This window comes from Hypanus sabinus, chromosome 28 (genome assembly GCF_030144855.1).
Source record: "Hypanus sabinus isolate sHypSab1 chromosome 28, sHypSab1.hap1, whole genome shotgun sequence".
Lineage (NCBI taxonomy): Eukaryota > Metazoa > Chordata > Chondrichthyes > Myliobatiformes > Dasyatidae > Hypanus > Hypanus sabinus.
The window spans coordinates 35,472,071-35,489,532 of NC_082733.1; positions in this window are offsets into that span (position 1 = coordinate 35,472,071).

A 17,462-nucleotide genomic window follows, 5' to 3' on the forward strand; every position below is an offset into this window, starting at 1 on the left:
TCTTTAGGTGTTATTAACTGTACTGTTAAATAGCCCAAAATGATAGAGGTGTATAAGGAGATACGAGGCATTAATGGAGTGGACAGCCAGCACCTTTTCCCCCAGGGTGAAGATGGCCAATAGGGCATAATTTTTTAGTGATTGGAGGAAAGCATAGAGGGGATGTCAGAGGTAAAAGCATTTTGTTTTACACAGAGAGCAGTGGATGTGTAGAACCCTTTGCCAGGGCTAGTGGTAGAGGTACAATAGGGACATTTAAGAATCTCTAAGGCACATGGATGATAGAGAAATAGAGAGCTATGTGGGAAGGAAGGGTTAGATTGATCCCGTAGATTAAAAGGTCGGCACAACTTTGTGAGTTGAAGGGCCTGTACTGTGCTGTAATGTTCTGTGCTCAGCTGAGATGACTAATTATTAGCCACAAATCAACCCCAAATGAGCAAGCAGTACAATAGAAAGAAAAAAAACAAATAGCATTGATTGCACAAGATTGTAGAGTAAGTATAATAATGGGTTGCTGAAACTTTAAGGTCCTAGGGTCAGATAGCTGGAGTATTGTATATATACATCCCCATAGACAGGGGTGGTGAACCTGGGGCACCCATACTCAAGATGGCACATGCAAAAAAATTACGTTGGTGCACAGCATGCAATGCCACTCCTCAATTCTTAAAACCCCAGCAATAAAAACGATGTATAATGATTATATTTACAGCTAAATGAAGCAGGAAAGATTTTTACACCCCAAGAGCAGTGAGATATTTTCACAGGACAAGTCTCACATCAGCTTGGCACTAGCCAAACTGTCAATGAGAACATGTAACATTGGATGATAAATTTTGAAATCCCCAAAGACCTGGTGTACACATCAGTATTTGGATAATAAATGACTACAATACAAACGCTATTTAGAAATGCCTTCATGTTTTCAATTGTTTTATTTAAAAAATTAATATTAATAATTTTTGAATAGGTTTTCTAAAATGCGTCATTTATTTCAATCTGGCTCTGATGTTCTTTTATTAATAGTTAAGCAGTAAATGCATGTACATAAGCAAAAGGACGTGTTTTTCTTTAAAAAAAGTTGATAATTACTCTTACTAACTCATTAAACAATGATAAACTCTGCTCAAAATTACAATGGCACATGAGAGAAGTATTTTAGAAGATTGGGGCAGATGCTCTCAAAAAGGTTCACCGCACTTACTCTAGAAAGTAATGTAATAATACTATCTCAGCTTGTTTTCTGGAATGAAGAGGTTCTACAGGTGCATACTGTTGTGACCCATACCCTGTTTCTACGGCAGTCATCCAGGTCAGGTTCCATAGTTGGAGTTCCAAAATGGATGGTGTCTGCAGGAACACGATTTGGATTTCTTTATTGAAACTTGCAGTGAAATGGGCTGTTTGCTTTTACAACCAACATACCCAAGGATGTGCTGGGAGCAGCCTGAAAGTGTTGTGACTTATTCCAGAACCAACATAGCATGTCCACAATGTTCCACAGAACAGAAACAGCAACAACAACAACAACAAGAAAACAACAAAATGTTCCTTTTTCTTTCCTCCCATCCACTCACTCACACACCCACTCAGACTTCCAACCTTAGGACTGGCCGTTTCCTCATCTCCAGTTCTTGTCCCCGACTCTCAGACCCGCAGACATCGGGCCTTCATTTTCGAACTTTACCCCAAGACACCGAATACTGATTTGATCTTCGAGCCTCCAACTTCGGACAACATCCTGGGACACCTGCTCACAGATTTGACCTTCGGGCCTCAACTTCTGGACTTGCATGAACTTCCAACCCTGGTTACTCGGGTCCTTCTGACTCCTTCGGTTCCTCGTGACTCTATGTCTGTTCGGTGGTGATGGATAGCCAACACAACTCCCATTCTGATAATTGCTTTTTACGCAGCTGCATTGAGCAATACCCTGCAATACCAAGGGTGATTTTATGTTGATGCTCCATTTGTCATCTCTATTACAAGGACGAACCTGGACATGTTGCTGCAGAATATGGTCCACCACCTGTCTCCTCATTGAGAGGATTGTGCAGAAGGTTAACTTTGACCACAAGTTGATTAAATAGTGGTCGGCATCAAATGTCCTCGAGGAGACAGTGAATCCTCTAAGAAGGTTCTCCAAGAAGGTTTTTGGCAGTTCTGATCACCAGAACTCTCAAACAAATAAGATTTTATTTGGCTGGTAGTGAGAAGATCTCTCCCCATCAAATTCTTCAGGCTCAGCTGGAGACTGAGCACCATTGTACACTGCCCTTGAGTTGGTCACAGTGCAAGTGGCACTGTCATCCATCGCTCTATTTGCCTTTGCCCAGAAAGTGCAGTTCTGGGCACCTACGGACCTACAGGAAATATATCATTAATATTGAAAGAGTACAGGGAAAATGTAAAAAGATGTTGCTGGGACTTGAGGACCTGACTTATAAGGATAGGTTTAATAGATTCAGACTTTACTTTCTGAAGCATAGGAGAAAGAGCGAAGATTTAAGAGAGAGAGATGGAATTATGAGGAGCATAGATAGGGTAAATGCAAGCAGGTTTTTTTCCACTGGACTAAGCCAGGAACTAGATGTCATAGGTTAAGGGTGAAAGGTGAAATATTTATGGGGAACCTGAGGGGGAGTTTCTTCACTCAGAGGTGGTGCGAGTGTGGAACAGGCAGCCAGCGGAAGTGATGGAAGTGGGTTTGATTGCAACATTTAAGAGAAGTTTTGAATAAGTACATAGATGGAAAGGGTGGGGGCAGGTTGATGGGACGAGGCAGAACAAGAGCTTGGCATGGATTAGATCCCAAAGGTCTGTTTCTGTGTAGCAGTGCTCTGACTCCATGACTAAAGTTTGTCAAAGGGTGCGGTGGAGTTAACAAGATCCATCCAATTCAGAACTCTGTGCTCCACAGGAACACATGGTGAAACAAGTGCCGACTGCTGCTGGAAGATCATCAGTTCATTGAAAGACACACTTAGATTTGCAAGGAGCTGTCTACAGTTGAGTGGAGGAGAACACTCCGTGATGCACTGAGGCTAGGTACAGACACTCAGAGACTATATGGGGAAAGGAGCTCCCATTGCTAAACACTAATCGACTCAGCCCTGTGTAACAACCTCTTAAATCTCTCTCTGACAGAATTTGCTGTTCAATGAAAGCAAAGGAATGGTCAACATTACATAAATGTAAAATTATGAATATGCCTACTCTGGGGAGGGGAGGAGGTGCAAAAAGATTTTAAATCGTCTTTGCAGAGAGAGTTGAATTCATCTAGGCTTCCTTCCTACAATAGAATCCCAAAAGCTGTGCCAAAGTTGGTCTACCTTAAAAAAATGAAATGCTGCAAGCAGCCTATAGGACCAAATGAAAATAAATAGCCAAGTTTTCCGCCTAAACTGCTGTACAAGATGATGAAAGGCATTGACCGTGTGGGTAGTCAGAGACTTTTTCCCAGGGCTGAAATGGCTAGCATGAGAGGGCATAATTTTACAGTGCTTGGAAGCAGGTACAGAGGTAGATGTTTTACGCAGAGAGTGGTGAGTGCGTGGAATGGGCTGCTGGCAGCGGTGGTGGAGACGGAAACTATAGGGTCTTTTAGCAGACTCCGATAGGTACATGGAACTTAGAAAAATAGCGGGTTATGGGTAAGCCTAGGCAGTTCTAAGGTAGGGACATGTTCGGCACAGCTTTGTGGTTCTGTAGGTTTTTTATGTTTCTATGATCTAACTCAGTTACAAGTAAAAATAAATTTACTTCTCACACAAGTTGGCATTGAAGGTTAAAATATTGTCTACAAGTTTTACAATGTTGACACCAGTTTACAGACAACAGAATCATGGCAACATAATTAGTGAAAACAACATATTTTTGCAATGTACATAGAGCTCAGAACAGCACAGCATGGTACAGGTCCTTTGCCCACGATGTTGTGCCTACCTTTTAACCTACTCTAAAATCAGTCTAGCCCTCCCCACCCACATAGTGCTCCATTTTCCTTTCATCCACATACCTACCTAAGACTCTTAAGTATCCCTGAAGTATCTGCCTCTACTGCCACCCATAGCAGGATGTTCCACACACCCACCACTCTTTTTGTAAAATACCTGGCTCTGACCTTTACCTCAGAGCAGACGACAAGGCAGCCCGAACAACAGCGAGGGCCAAACTGTCCCGGAATATCAGAGAGGCAAAGCGTGCACACACCCAGCGAATCCACAGCCACTTCCAGGACAGTGGCGACACGTGGCGTATGTGGAAGGGCATTTAGGACATCACCAACTACAGGACAACATCACCTCCCAGATGTGCTGAATAACTTCTATGCTCGTTTTGAGGCGGAAAATGACGTGGGGGCGAGGAAGTCCACCCCTCCTCCTAATGACCAGGTGCTGTGTCTCACCATGGCCAATGCGAGAAGAACCCTGTGCAGGGTCAACCCACAGAAGGCTGCCGGACCAGACAGTATTCCTGGTAGAGTGCTTAGAGGATGTGCAGACCAGCTAGCAGATGTTTTCACTGACATCTACAAATCTCCCTGAACAGCGCCACCGTTCCAACATGCTTCAAGGCCGACAGTGTCGTCCCCGTGCCGAAGAAATCTTCAGTGTCCTTCCTCAATGACTACCGTCCCGTTGCACTCACATCCATCATCATGAAGTGTTTCGAGAGGCTCGTCATGAGGCTCATCAAGACCCTGCTGCCCCCTCACTGGACCCCCTGCAGTTTGTGTGCTGTCCCAACCGTTCACCAGATGCCATTGCCATCACCTTCCACCTGGCCCTAACCCACCTGGACAAAAAAGACACATACATTCGAATGTTGTTCGTAGACATCAGTTCAGCATTGAACACCATTATCCCTCAGAAACTGATTGGAAAGCTGAGCCTACTGGGCCTGAATACCTCCCTCTGCAATTGGATCCTAGACTTCCTGACTGGAAGACCTCAGTCAGTCCGGATCGGGAGCAGCATCTCCAACGCCGTCACACTGAGCATGGGGGCTCCCCAGGGCTGCGTGCTCAGTCCATTGCTGTTCACTCTGCTGACCCACGACTGTGCTGCAACACACAGCTTGAACCACATCATCAAGTTCACTGATGACACGACCGTGGTGGGTCTCATCAGCAAGAACGATGAGTCAGCTTACAGTGAGGAGGTGCAGCGGCTAACGGACTGGTGCAGAGCCAACAACCTGTCTCTGAATGTGAACAAAACAAAAGAGATGGTTGTTGACTTCAGGAGGGCACGGAGCGACCACTTCCTTCTGAACATCAACGGCTCCTCGGTAGAGATCGTGAAGAGCACCAAATTTCTTGGTGTTCACCTGGCAGAGAATCTCACCTGGTCCCTCAACACCAGCTCCATAGCAAAGAAAACCCAGCAGTGTCTCTACTTTCTGTGAAGGCTGAGGGAAGTCCATCTCCCACCCCCCATCCTCATCACATTCTACAGGGTTTGTATTGAGAGCATCCTGAGCAGCTGCATCACTGCCTGGTTCGGAAATTGCACCATCTCGGATCGCAAGACCCTGCAGCAGATAGTGAGGTCAGCTGAGAAGATCATCGGCGTCTCTCTTCCCGACATTAGAGACATTTACACTACACGCTGCATCCGCAAAGCAAACAGCATTATGCAGGACCCCATGCACCCCTCATACAAACTCTTCTCTCTTCTGCCATCTGGGAAAAGGCACCGAAGCATTCATGCTCTCACGACCAGACTATGTAACAGTTTCTTCCCCCAAGCTGTCAGACTCCTCAATACCCAGAGCTTGACTGACACCAACTTACTGCCCCCTACTGTGTCTATTGTCTTGTTTATTATTTACTGTAATGCCTGCACTGTTTTGTGCACTTTATGCACTCTTGGGTAGGTTTAGTGTAGTTTTTTTTCTGAGTTGTTTTTACGTAGTTCAGTGTAGTTTTTGTACCATTTCGTGTAGCACCGTGGTCCTGAAAAACATTGTCTCATTTTTACTGTGTACAGTACCAGCAGTTATGGTCGAAATGACAATAAAAAGTGCCTTGACTTGACTTGAAAGTTATGCCCCCTTGTTTTAGCTATTTCTGCCCTAGGTGTCCACTTAATCTATGCCTCTTACCATCTTGTACACCTGTACCAAATCAAGTTTAAGTTCTAATATATTGTCATCTGACTGTATATATAATCAACTAAACAAAACAACGTGCCTCCGCACCATAGTGCATCCACAAAGCGTATATCACACACAGCACATAAGACAAAATATACTACACATGAGTTAATAAAATATAATTCAAAGTGCACTTAGTGCGCAGGGCAGGTAAAGAATAAACAGTTAACAGCTCACTGTCCTAATGACGAGACCTCGGTGATGGCAGGGTATTCAGAAGCTGTCAGCCATTTTGGCACTCCTGGTCCTGATGCTCCTGTACCTCCTTTCTGATGGTAGTGGGTCAAAATGATTGTGGGATGGGTGGCAGCAATCCTCAACATCAACTGCATCATGTCACCCCTTATCCTCCTTCACTCCAAAGAGGAAATACTTTGTAAGTGCTTGCTGTTCAAGGCAAACAAAGATTTATTGTCCCACAAAAGCAATAATGTAAAACTTGTTTCCTGCAAAAGGTCAATCTACAAGAGCTATTAACCCTCAGTGGCAACTATAAAAGCCCTTTGGAGCTAATCAAACGGAGAACTTGAAAAGCCTAGCTAGAAGGTCACTGATTGACTCAGTCTTGGCAAAGAAAGAAAATAAAACACAGCAACAATATTGCGCGGAGAAGTGTGGCCTTTCACAAATTAAATTGCAGATAAAGCAATTTGACCTTTCATTTGTAAAGGTTATTATTTACTTGTGGGAATACAATGTGAAGATGATACAAGTGGAAGCTGTTGAGTATGTGTTTATTCCTCAAGCAAAAGAGACTCCAAATGTTCACAATTCAGCAGCACTAAAGTAGGAAGAGGTCGAGGGGGCTGTCATTGTTCTTCCTACTAATGGATGAGCTGAAAAGTGTGCATAAAAAGGAAGAGTGGGTGAGGGTTCAGCTTTGTTTTTGTATCATATATAAAATACTGGAGAACTCAGCAAGTGAGCCCCTCCAGTGTTTTGTGTATGTTGCTTTGGATTTGTGGCATCTGCAGATTTCCTTGTGTTTGGTATTGTATTATCCCCCAACTACAGGGGTTTGCAACCTGGACTCCACGGAGCCCTCGGTTAATTGTAAGGCTCCACAGCGCAGAGAAGGTAGGAAGCCCCCGCTCTACTATTAACTACCCCACGACCTCGCACAGATCCATAAGCTGCCTATCATTAAAACTAGCCCTTCAGCAAGGTACAGGACTGGGATTAACTAATCACTGGTAATCAATACCAATGGGTTAGCCATCTTCCATTGAACAATCTTACAAAAAATTTGACTTGAGTATAGACCCCCTAATTTGTAATCATTGCAACCTTTCAATTAGTAACGTTTGAATGTGGAAGCAGTTAACATCCAGGCTGAACTATCACTAACCTTGTATGGGGTGTCTATATTCATCCCTATACCTGCATATTTGTAATTTGATTCTATTTCAGGGAGCAGCAGCAAGTGCAAAATATAGAAAGCAGATTGCAAATATTTTAAGAATATCTGAAAGCTCGTTAAGCCTTCAAAGCACATTAAAATATTCTTTACGGCATGTAAAGAGCGCACATCAATTTAGCAACTGGATACTTGTTCATATATTGCATAGCTTGAATTATTCATCTGCTTTGTAACAGTGAGCATTCACTAAAGCAGTGACCTATATATAGTTCCAGAGATGGCTTCAAGTTAAAGAAATATTATCCTTATTGGCTCAGCGGGTAACAAGCAGAGAAAAATCCCCAGCTCTGTAAGGGAAAATAATGCTGAAAATTTCCTTTGGACAGTCAATATCAGGAGATCACGTGGACTAGGTGGTCAGCCTATTGGACCATTTGACTACATAGTGTCTATTCCAACAGGCTACATATTTCTGTGTTTCATTCATGCCTTCCCATATGTCTTGCTCCCGGCCATTCACCCCTCCGCACTAATCTCCCTCCCGGCACTTAACCCTGCAAACGGGCTAAGTGTTATGCCTGCCCATTCACCTCCTCCCTCACCTCCAATCAGGGCCCAAAACAGTACTTCCAGATGAGGAGCACTTCACCCGTGAACCTGCTGGGGTCGCCTACTGTGTCCGGTGCTTTTGATGTGTCCTCCTTTACATCGGACAGACCCTTTGTGAACGGGGGAACCGATTCGTCGAGCACCTCTGCTCCATCCTCCAAAAGCGGGAATTCCCGGTGGCCTAACACATTAATTCCATTTTCCATTTCCATTTTGAAATGTTGGTCCACGGGCCCCTTTTGTTCCAAGATGAGGCCACCCTCAGGGTGAAGGAGCAGCGCAGTATCTTCCGTCTGGGTAGTCTCCAACCTGATGGCGCGAATATTGATTTCTCCTTCTGGTAAAAAAAAATGCCCTTCTCTCTCCTCTTCTTCTATTCCCCATTCTAGCATCTTACCACTTTCCACCTGCATCTCACCTTCTTCTGGGTCCCCTCCTCCTTCACTTTCTCATCAGATTCCTTCTTCTCCAGCTCTTTATCTTTCCAACCCACCTAGCTTCGCCTTTGACTTTCTAGATATCCTCCTTCCCCTTCCCCCAACCCTTTCATTCTGGCATCTTCTCCCTTCCTTTCCAGTCCTGAAGAAGGGTCACTGCCCAAATCGTTGACTGTTTATTCATTTCTTTAGATGCTGCCTGACTTGCTGAGTTCCTCCAGCATTTTGAGTGTGTTGCATTTAATTTCTGTGTTCAGTGTTTTATGTTGATAAAGTTTATACATAACCACATTGTCCATATCCTGGAGTTAGTGAAAGACTTGCATATAGCATCCTTTTTCTATCTCAGATTCAGAAAAAAGATTCCTTTAACACATGTACATTGAAACATACAGCAAAATGTGCCATTTGCATTAACCACCAGTACAAACTAAACACCAGCAAGTATACGCCCAGATGCATCATATGCAAACCATGCATTAACTCTTCCATTTCTGGGATAATTCTCACTAACGTGAAAAGTAGCAGATGCATCAACCGGCCCCTGTGGAACATCACTAGACACCAGCAGCCAACCAGAAAAGGCCCTCCTTATTCCCACTCTTTGCCTTCTGCCGGTCAGCCAGTCTTCTGTTTATGATGGTATCTTTCCAGTAACACCATGGGCTCTCATTTTATTTAGCAACCTCCTAAGCAGCCCCTTGTCCGAGGCCATCTGGAAATCCAAGTAAACAACATCCACATGCTCATCTTTATCTGTCCTGCCTGTGACTCCAGCAGAGAGGTCAGGCAATGGTTCCCTGAAGGACACCATGCTGACTTTCAGCCTATTTTGTCATGTTCCTCCAATTACCCCGAAACCTTGCTAACCACTGAAGTATGAAACAGAAAGGCAAGCAACCACAAACAGCAAAATGATAATGATCAGACAGCCTGATGCCATTACTGTATACAGATTAACATGTAATGCCCAGGGCACCAGGGTAGCACATACAAAGGGCTGGAGGAACTCAACAGGTCAGGCAGCCTCTAAGAAATGAACCAACTGTTGATGTTTTGGGCTGAGATCCTTCATCAGGACTGGACGCTGGGATTAATGTTATTGCTGTTCTTTAAATCAGTGCCTTGAGATTACATCCACTGGACAAACTCCTGTTAGAGCCTTATCTGAAAGTCAGTGCTTCAGATAGTACAGTTTGCTCTGAGTACTGCTTTGGAGGCAAACCATGCAACATTGCTTAGGATCTCATTGAAGGCTATATTGTAATGCACTTGTGGGTAGAAAATATGTGACCGATGGATAGGAGGCTGCACCAGAGTCTTAATTATGAATATGGTGTTCAAGCCTCTGGGGTGGAATCTGTAAAGAATTCTCTGATTCGGAGGCAAGAGTGTTCCCAAGTGAGCCTCAGCTGGGTTGGGAAAAAGTCCACGTGAAGCATAAATTTAAAATTTCTTGCAACAAAGGGGGACCTTCTACGCTTGCGGGTGTGGAACGAGCTGCCAGCAGAGGTAGTAGGTGTAGGTTAAGTTGTAACATTTAAGGGAGACTTGGACAGGTATATGAATGAGAGAGGTTTGGAGGGCTATGGCCAGGCAGATGGGATTAGGCTCGTCATGGACTAGATGGGTTGAAGGACTGTTTGAGCGTTGTAGTGCTCTAGGACTCTGACTAATGCCAGTATTTAGTTGTTTCAACCACTTCTTACACTTACGTTAGTCTCCAGAGACTTATTTACAAGGATACGCAGGTGGCTTTGACCATCAACACTTGCCAGTCTCTCAGCATCCTCATAATTTCTTTTACTACAGTTGGTGAACCCCATACTTATCTACCCTGGAAATTTGCAGCAGAATGCATTAATGAAATTGCAGTTGGATTTGGGATTGGCCCCAGAAAGTATTGAGGCGATTGAACCCAGTGTTTGGACGTTAAGGCGCTGGGCCAGATTGAAAAGGTCAGGGTGTCAGGGCTAGAGGCAAGAGACAGGCCAGTTCAGTTCACTGCTCCATGACTTGGCTCAGTACTGAACTATGAACTCTTTGCAGAGTTCAGTTCAGAACACTATTTCCTTGCAGTATTGTTTGCACAACGTGTTCTTTTTCTCTGCACACTGCATGTTAGATGATCTTTTTTCATTTGGCTTTGTTTTGAGGCTGCCTGTTGGACAACAAATCTCAAGGTTGTAAAATGTATACATACTTTGGTAATAAATGCACTTTGAACTTGTCATAAGGGGACAGGAGGCTGGACCCAAGTGCAGGACACAGGCACTGAAGTACTAGGGGCAGGACAGGAACAACTAAATCATAGACAAGATGTGGTGACCATGGTGTGCGTGAGGGACTTGACAGTCAAGGTGATTCTGGGGTCTCGGGAGAGTCTTAAAGTTCAGGCAAGGAGGATCCCAGTGTTCAATGGGCGGGCCGCATAACTCCTAGGCAGGGCCCGGACCTCCCAGGCAGGAACACAGGGATCTGAGCAGGTCGTGGGGCACAACCCATCAGCAGTGAGGGTGAGGTAGGGGCAGAGACCTCTGGGCAGGTCACGTAACTCCTAGGCAGGGCCCAGACCTCCCAGGCAGGAACACAGAGGCCTGAGCAGGTCACAGGGCACCTGGGTAGGTTGCAGGGCACAACCCATCAGCAGTGAGGGATAGGTAGGGGCAGAGTCCCCCACTGGGCAACAGTTGTCCTAACAGAGGCAAGGGATAGGATGGGAACTAGGTCCAGGGTAAATGCCAGACTTACTCAAATAACTCATCTTTAACAAAAGGAACTCCAAGCCAGGACACGGACACCACCACCCCCCAAGTCCCAGAGTCCCCTATATACACCGCCAGCCGATGGGCATCAGGTGTGCCTCCTTGAGTCCCAACAAGCCACAATGATCCACAGGTGAGACTACTTGGGCTCAAGGACGAAAGGAGGGACGGCTACAAGACCCGGAGTCTGGAGTCTGTGGCCCGGATCAAGACACGGAATGCGGGCTCCGGACCATAACAGAACTCTGGATTATCTGCTGCATTTGAAACTCATGTGGAATCACAGCGGCAGTGCCTGGCTTAGACGTGATAAAACAAAATGAAAATGAAAATTATTTAAAAATTCATTGTGCTGTTTCCTGGTTCAGCTCAGGGAATTCGCAAACAAAAAGAGACAACACACATGTTTAAGGCCACACACAAAAAAACACTTTAATAGAACCAGCAGAAGTGAAATGCAGCGTGCAACAGATACCTCTGGTTTACTGAGCAGTGCTACGCAGTAATCCATGTATTTAACACTAACTTACTCACAAGACAATTTACAATGACCAATTAGTCTCCTAACTGGTACATGTCTGGACTCTGGGGGGAAACTAGAACACCCAGAGGAAACCCACATGGTCCACAAGGAGAATGTACAAACACCTTAGAGACAACACCAGAATTGAACTCTGAACTCTGGCCCAATCTGTAATAGTGTCACGCTAACTGCAGTGCTATGATGTAGAGATTTGATCTGAAAGGTCAACAATTCCTTTCTTCCCCCAGATTGCACTTGGCCTGTGTGTTGTTCTGCTTGCACTGCTGGAGTTCCTCCAGCAGGTTGTTTGTTGCTATTTTCACACAGTTGACCATTATTGTCATATGAGCCATGGCAGTGTGATTGACTTTTAATTGGTCAGCCAAATGACTCATCAAACCAAGGGTAATTAGGTGTAAATAATAAATGCTAATTGTTCATTCTGTGAGTGAACGTATGGATGAAAGTGCATTTATCATTTAGTTATTTGTTTAAGTCTGTCCCAAGTTGCTGGTTAATAGTGGTAGATCTATTCAGCATAAAAACAGGCCTTTTGGTCCAACACATCCATACTGACCAAGTTGCATACAGTGCGTTCAAAAAGTATTCTTCCCTCTCCCCCCAGAAGTTTTCATGTTTTATTGTTTTACAGTATTGAATCACAATGGATTTAATATGGCTTTTTTGACACTGATCAACAGAAAAAGACTTGTTCAAAGTGCAAACAGATCTCTAAAAAGTAATCTAAATATAAAACACAAAATAATTGATGGCATAGGTATTCACCCCCTTTAATATGACAAACTGAATCATCTCTGGTGCAGCCAATTGGTTTTAGAAGTCGCAAAATTAGTTAAATGGGGCATGGGGTAGGAGTAAATGTGTCGGGGATGGAGTTTATTCTTTTCCATAGATGCCACCTGACCCTGAGTTCCTCCAGCGTTTTACTTAGACTGTGTTGGTTGTTAACACAAGCAACACATTTCACTATACGTTTCTATGCACATGTGATAAATTAATCTGAAACTGAACCTGAAAGCACACCAAGCTTAAATCCAAGGACTGCCTCAGATGGCGGCAGGTCAGCACCTCTTAGAATGCTGGAGTGGCTGATCAGTACCACAATGAATAGAATTAATTCACATAAAATGAGCTCTCCACATAATTAATGCATTTGTGTCAAATACCTGTGTTAATTGTGCCAGCACCGTCATTAACCTGTCTGCTTGTGCCAACAGCTGCTTCCAAATTGCAGAGACAGGAATTTGATGGAATCACGTTAACCATTAACACAACAGTAATTAACCCCCAATAACTCCGCCACAGATGGGAGGAAGGCTGGGTATGGGGCAAGCAGCCCCATCTCGTAAAAACTCAGTACTGCAGAAACGCCAATGGAAGCTCCAAACACCTCATACATGGGAAAGGACGACTTCAAAGACTGGCCCAGAAGAGAGGGCTCTAGTGAGCTTCTGTAGGGGTCTAATAGGGGTGATGAGCTTAAAAAGACCAAGAAGAATTAACCCCTAATGGAAATACAGTATCACATTACTGGGGCAGTGTAAGTTCTGCAAATCTATTTTTTAATTGTGTCATGTCATACGTTTCTGAGAGTGTCCTTGTAATTAGTATAGTCTGAATTCCAGCTAATTTTAAATTCCGTCAGAGGAACCGCACAAGCGGTTGATCTATGAGCTGTGAAAGAATGAGCCTGAAAGCAGTTACAGTGAATCTCAGTCGTTCCGCAGTTCTTGCCAGAGGTCCCAAGGAAACAGTTTTCTCAGGCTCTCTGATCAAGGGAGGAGAAATAATTGCCTAATTGGCATATAACATTAGTTAGAGAACTAACGTTAAACATAACGTTAGAGAAGATTGAGACAAGGATGTTGTAGTGTAATGTGAGTCAAGTATGATGTTCCTCAAAGGGGTTGTCTATTGGTGGTTCCTCAGATGGCTAAGGTGGCCCAGGATCTATATATTCCAGGATGTTAGGCTGGATTCCCTTAATGAGGAACATCCATGTATGAGCTTGTTCGAAGTTCAAAATAAATTTATAATTACCAAGGAGCTTATATACATCTCCAAATACTACCCTGTGACTCAAATGTCTGCAGACGTACACAGTAGAACAAATAAGTAATATAGTGGAACACCCTGCCTAATTGCGTAAAACTAGTGAGTTTGAGGCACGCTCGATCCTACCCCAGTGTGGCTGTAGTGTCATTTGCTACCCTCTTACAAATTAATGCCACGAAATAACAGACAGTACACTGCATACGATTAAAGGAATTATATTTATGAATCTTAATTAAAGGGTTAGTAAAGAATAACAAAAAGAAAAGGGACCACTCTAACTGAACAGCCAAATATGCACAAGTTGGAGCTCATCTTGAACTTCTCTGACACTCACGCACCGGGCCCTCGGTCAACGTGAAAGCACACATCACCTTCCGACTGTCGATCACAGTCCATCTCAAACAAATGGGTCTCTCACCAAATCGTACGCTACGACCGGTTCTCCCCAGCATCTTCTCTCTTCATCTCCTCTCAAACAAAAGTTCCAAGCCCAACCTCAGTCTCCCTCACCAGAGAAACCTCCCTTTAATCTGACCAGCCTAATCAGATGGCACATATTTCTCCTCATCTCTTATCTCCAGCAGTAACCCAAACAACCTTGAAAACAGAGCAGACTGCTTGTACAGAACTGCCAAAATGGAATATGTACAGCACAATGGTAAAAGTATGAATTGGGGCATTACAGTAGATTGAGAAGCAACTGATATGCAAAAGAAGACAAACATATAAAACGTAACAAGACAGATAGATGAGTAATACCGAGAACGAGTTGTAGGGTCCTTAAACAGGAGTCCATAGATTGTGTTGAATGATCAGTGTTGTGGTCGTTCAGCTTGGTGGTAGAACAGTGTTTGCACACTTGTCCGGTGGCATGGAATGCAAGATGACTGGGGACCCTTCACTGCAGTGTTCCTCCACTTTCATCGCCTTTGTGATGTGTCATCATCTCCCGCCAGCTCCACTATTGAGATTTTGGTTGGATATGTAACATTACTAGGGGTCTTCTTCTTCCGTTATTTCTAGTCCGGATGAAGAGATCTGGCCTGAAGCCTTGACTGTTTATTCCTCTCCGTAGATACTGCCTGATCTTCTGAGTTCCTCCGACATTTTGTGTTTGTTCCTCTTTATACTCCTTCCTTTTCCCTCAACTTATTTTGGCTCCTTCTCCCTTCTTTTCCACTCCTGATGAAGAATCTCAGCCCAGAACGTTGACTGTTTATTCCTCTCCACAGATGCTGCCTGATCTGCCGAGTTCCTCCCGCATTTTGCGTGTGTTGCTCTGGATCTCCAGCATTGGTAGAATTTCTGTTATTTATGTAGCATTACCCTCCTCCATGTGGTCTGGCTTTCATAGAAATATAGAAAAACAGGATCAAGACTAGGCGGTTTGGGCCATAGTATCTCTTCTATCATTCCGCATAGTTCTATATATCCTTCATATACATATTTGTCACACATACATTGAAACAAACAGCAGAACATGTTGTCCAAGTCACTCCTCTATGAAGTTTACCCGCCACACTGAACTGGCTCTGTGGATGTGAACTCACTGTCCGGGACTCTGCAGTTCATAGTCTGTGTGTTATTTGTTTACTTTGTTGCTCTTTGCATGATTTGTCCTTTGTGTTTTGCACATTCGGTGTTGGAGGGTCTCTGATCTGTGTTTTTCTGAGAAGGTTCTATTGTGTTTCTTTGTTTAGCCGCTGCCTGCAAGAAGATGGATCTCAAGATTGTATATAGTATACGTACTTATATATATATATACGTACTACTATAGTATACTTATAGTATAATAAATGTACTTTGAACTTTGAAATTCAGTTTCTTTGTCTGGTTAATTTGTTGTTAATGGTTTGGACATGACCTACACCTTACTGTTAGCAATGTGTCACTCAGATGAAGAGGTCAAGCATTAGTGCACAGCAAGAGGGGTATTATCATTCATTCGCTCAGAGCAACTCCCAGGAATCCTTTAGACTAACCCAAGTGTTTTCAGAATCACCCCTAGCATCATCAAGTGTTATGGGACAATGGGGTAGGTTGTGCAAGATGTGAATTTTATTGATGTGACTGTTTAAGGTCTTCATTCCAACAGGACAGAATCAGTTAAGATGCTAACCAAAAAAAAAGTGAGCTTATGAGAGTCGAAGGAAATGGGGAGGCTTTCTGAAAGGCAGAGCTGAAATTGATGGATCGGATGTGGAATAACACAGTTCATATGAGGCTTTACTCTGTCCTGTATATTGTCTGTGATTCCACATCGTTATGTTGGTCAATAGCTGCCAAGAGGAAAGATCCTGGTGTGTCGACACCTACTCAATACCTTTTAGCCTCCAGTTCAACTGACCTCCAGCGGCGTTTCTTTGTCTGACTGCCACGTGCGTGCAGCATTTTTTTAATAACTCATGTGAATCAGTTGCCATGGAGACTTCCCATTAAAAATAAAGGCTCAGTCTGTGGTTTATTAACTTCTACCTTTAATGCAAAGAGCAGAGCCTCAGCTTGGGACTGTGCCTCCAGCACTTGTTCTCACTTGCATATCATGCTGTTTGTTTTACAGTTAGGGAATAATGGTATAAATGTATAATTACTTTGAACATCGACTTCTCTAACATAACAGGGCTCACTTATTTTAAGCATTGGATTAAGGCAACAGTTCTGCTTCACTTGTGTGGAACATAGAACAGTACAGAAACAGGCCCTTCGGCCCACAACATTGTGCAGAACCATTTATATTATTAATCATATAGCCAACTAATCTCTTCTACCTACACAGTGTCCATGTCCTTCCATTTTCCTCTTGTTCATCTGTCTATCTAAATGTCTCTTAAAAGTCCCACCACAATGCATTTCAGATACCCACCACTCTGTGTAAAAAAAAACATCCTTCACACCTCCTTTGAACTTTTCACTCTCACCTTAAACTCTGGTGTTAGACATTTCAACCTTGGGGAAAAACATACTTTCTCTCTGCACTGTCTATGCCTTCACAATCATATAAACCCACCTGGGCTCTGCCGCTCCAGAGAAAACAACCCAATTTTCTTCAACCTCTTGTTGCAGCACATGCTCTCTAATCCAGGCTGCATCCAGGTAAACCTCTTCTGCACCTTCTCCAAAGCCTTGACATCATTTCTATGTTGCGTAGAACTTGTGGCAGAGGAACATAATTTGGCCGATCAACCTTTACTTGGGTTTCCTGTTCAATGGTCTCCCTTTCTACACCATCTAGGCCAAGGCTTCACAACCTTTCTTATTGCACGGACCCCTATCATAAACCAAGGGGTCTGTGGACACCAGGTTGGGAACCCCCGATCTAAGCTTTTCACCCCATCCGTCTATTCTTTCTCTCTCATGAGTTTCTTCAGCTTTCCCCGAAAGCCGTTATTCACCATAGCTTCAGTGTATCGTAAAGACTTCCATCCTTACACTACCTTCCCAGCAGAGTTGCTTCCATTGAATTTTCTCTGGGATTTATTAGCGGTGGTCTTAATTGGCAGTACATGCAGTTGCAGGATGAAAAAATGTGG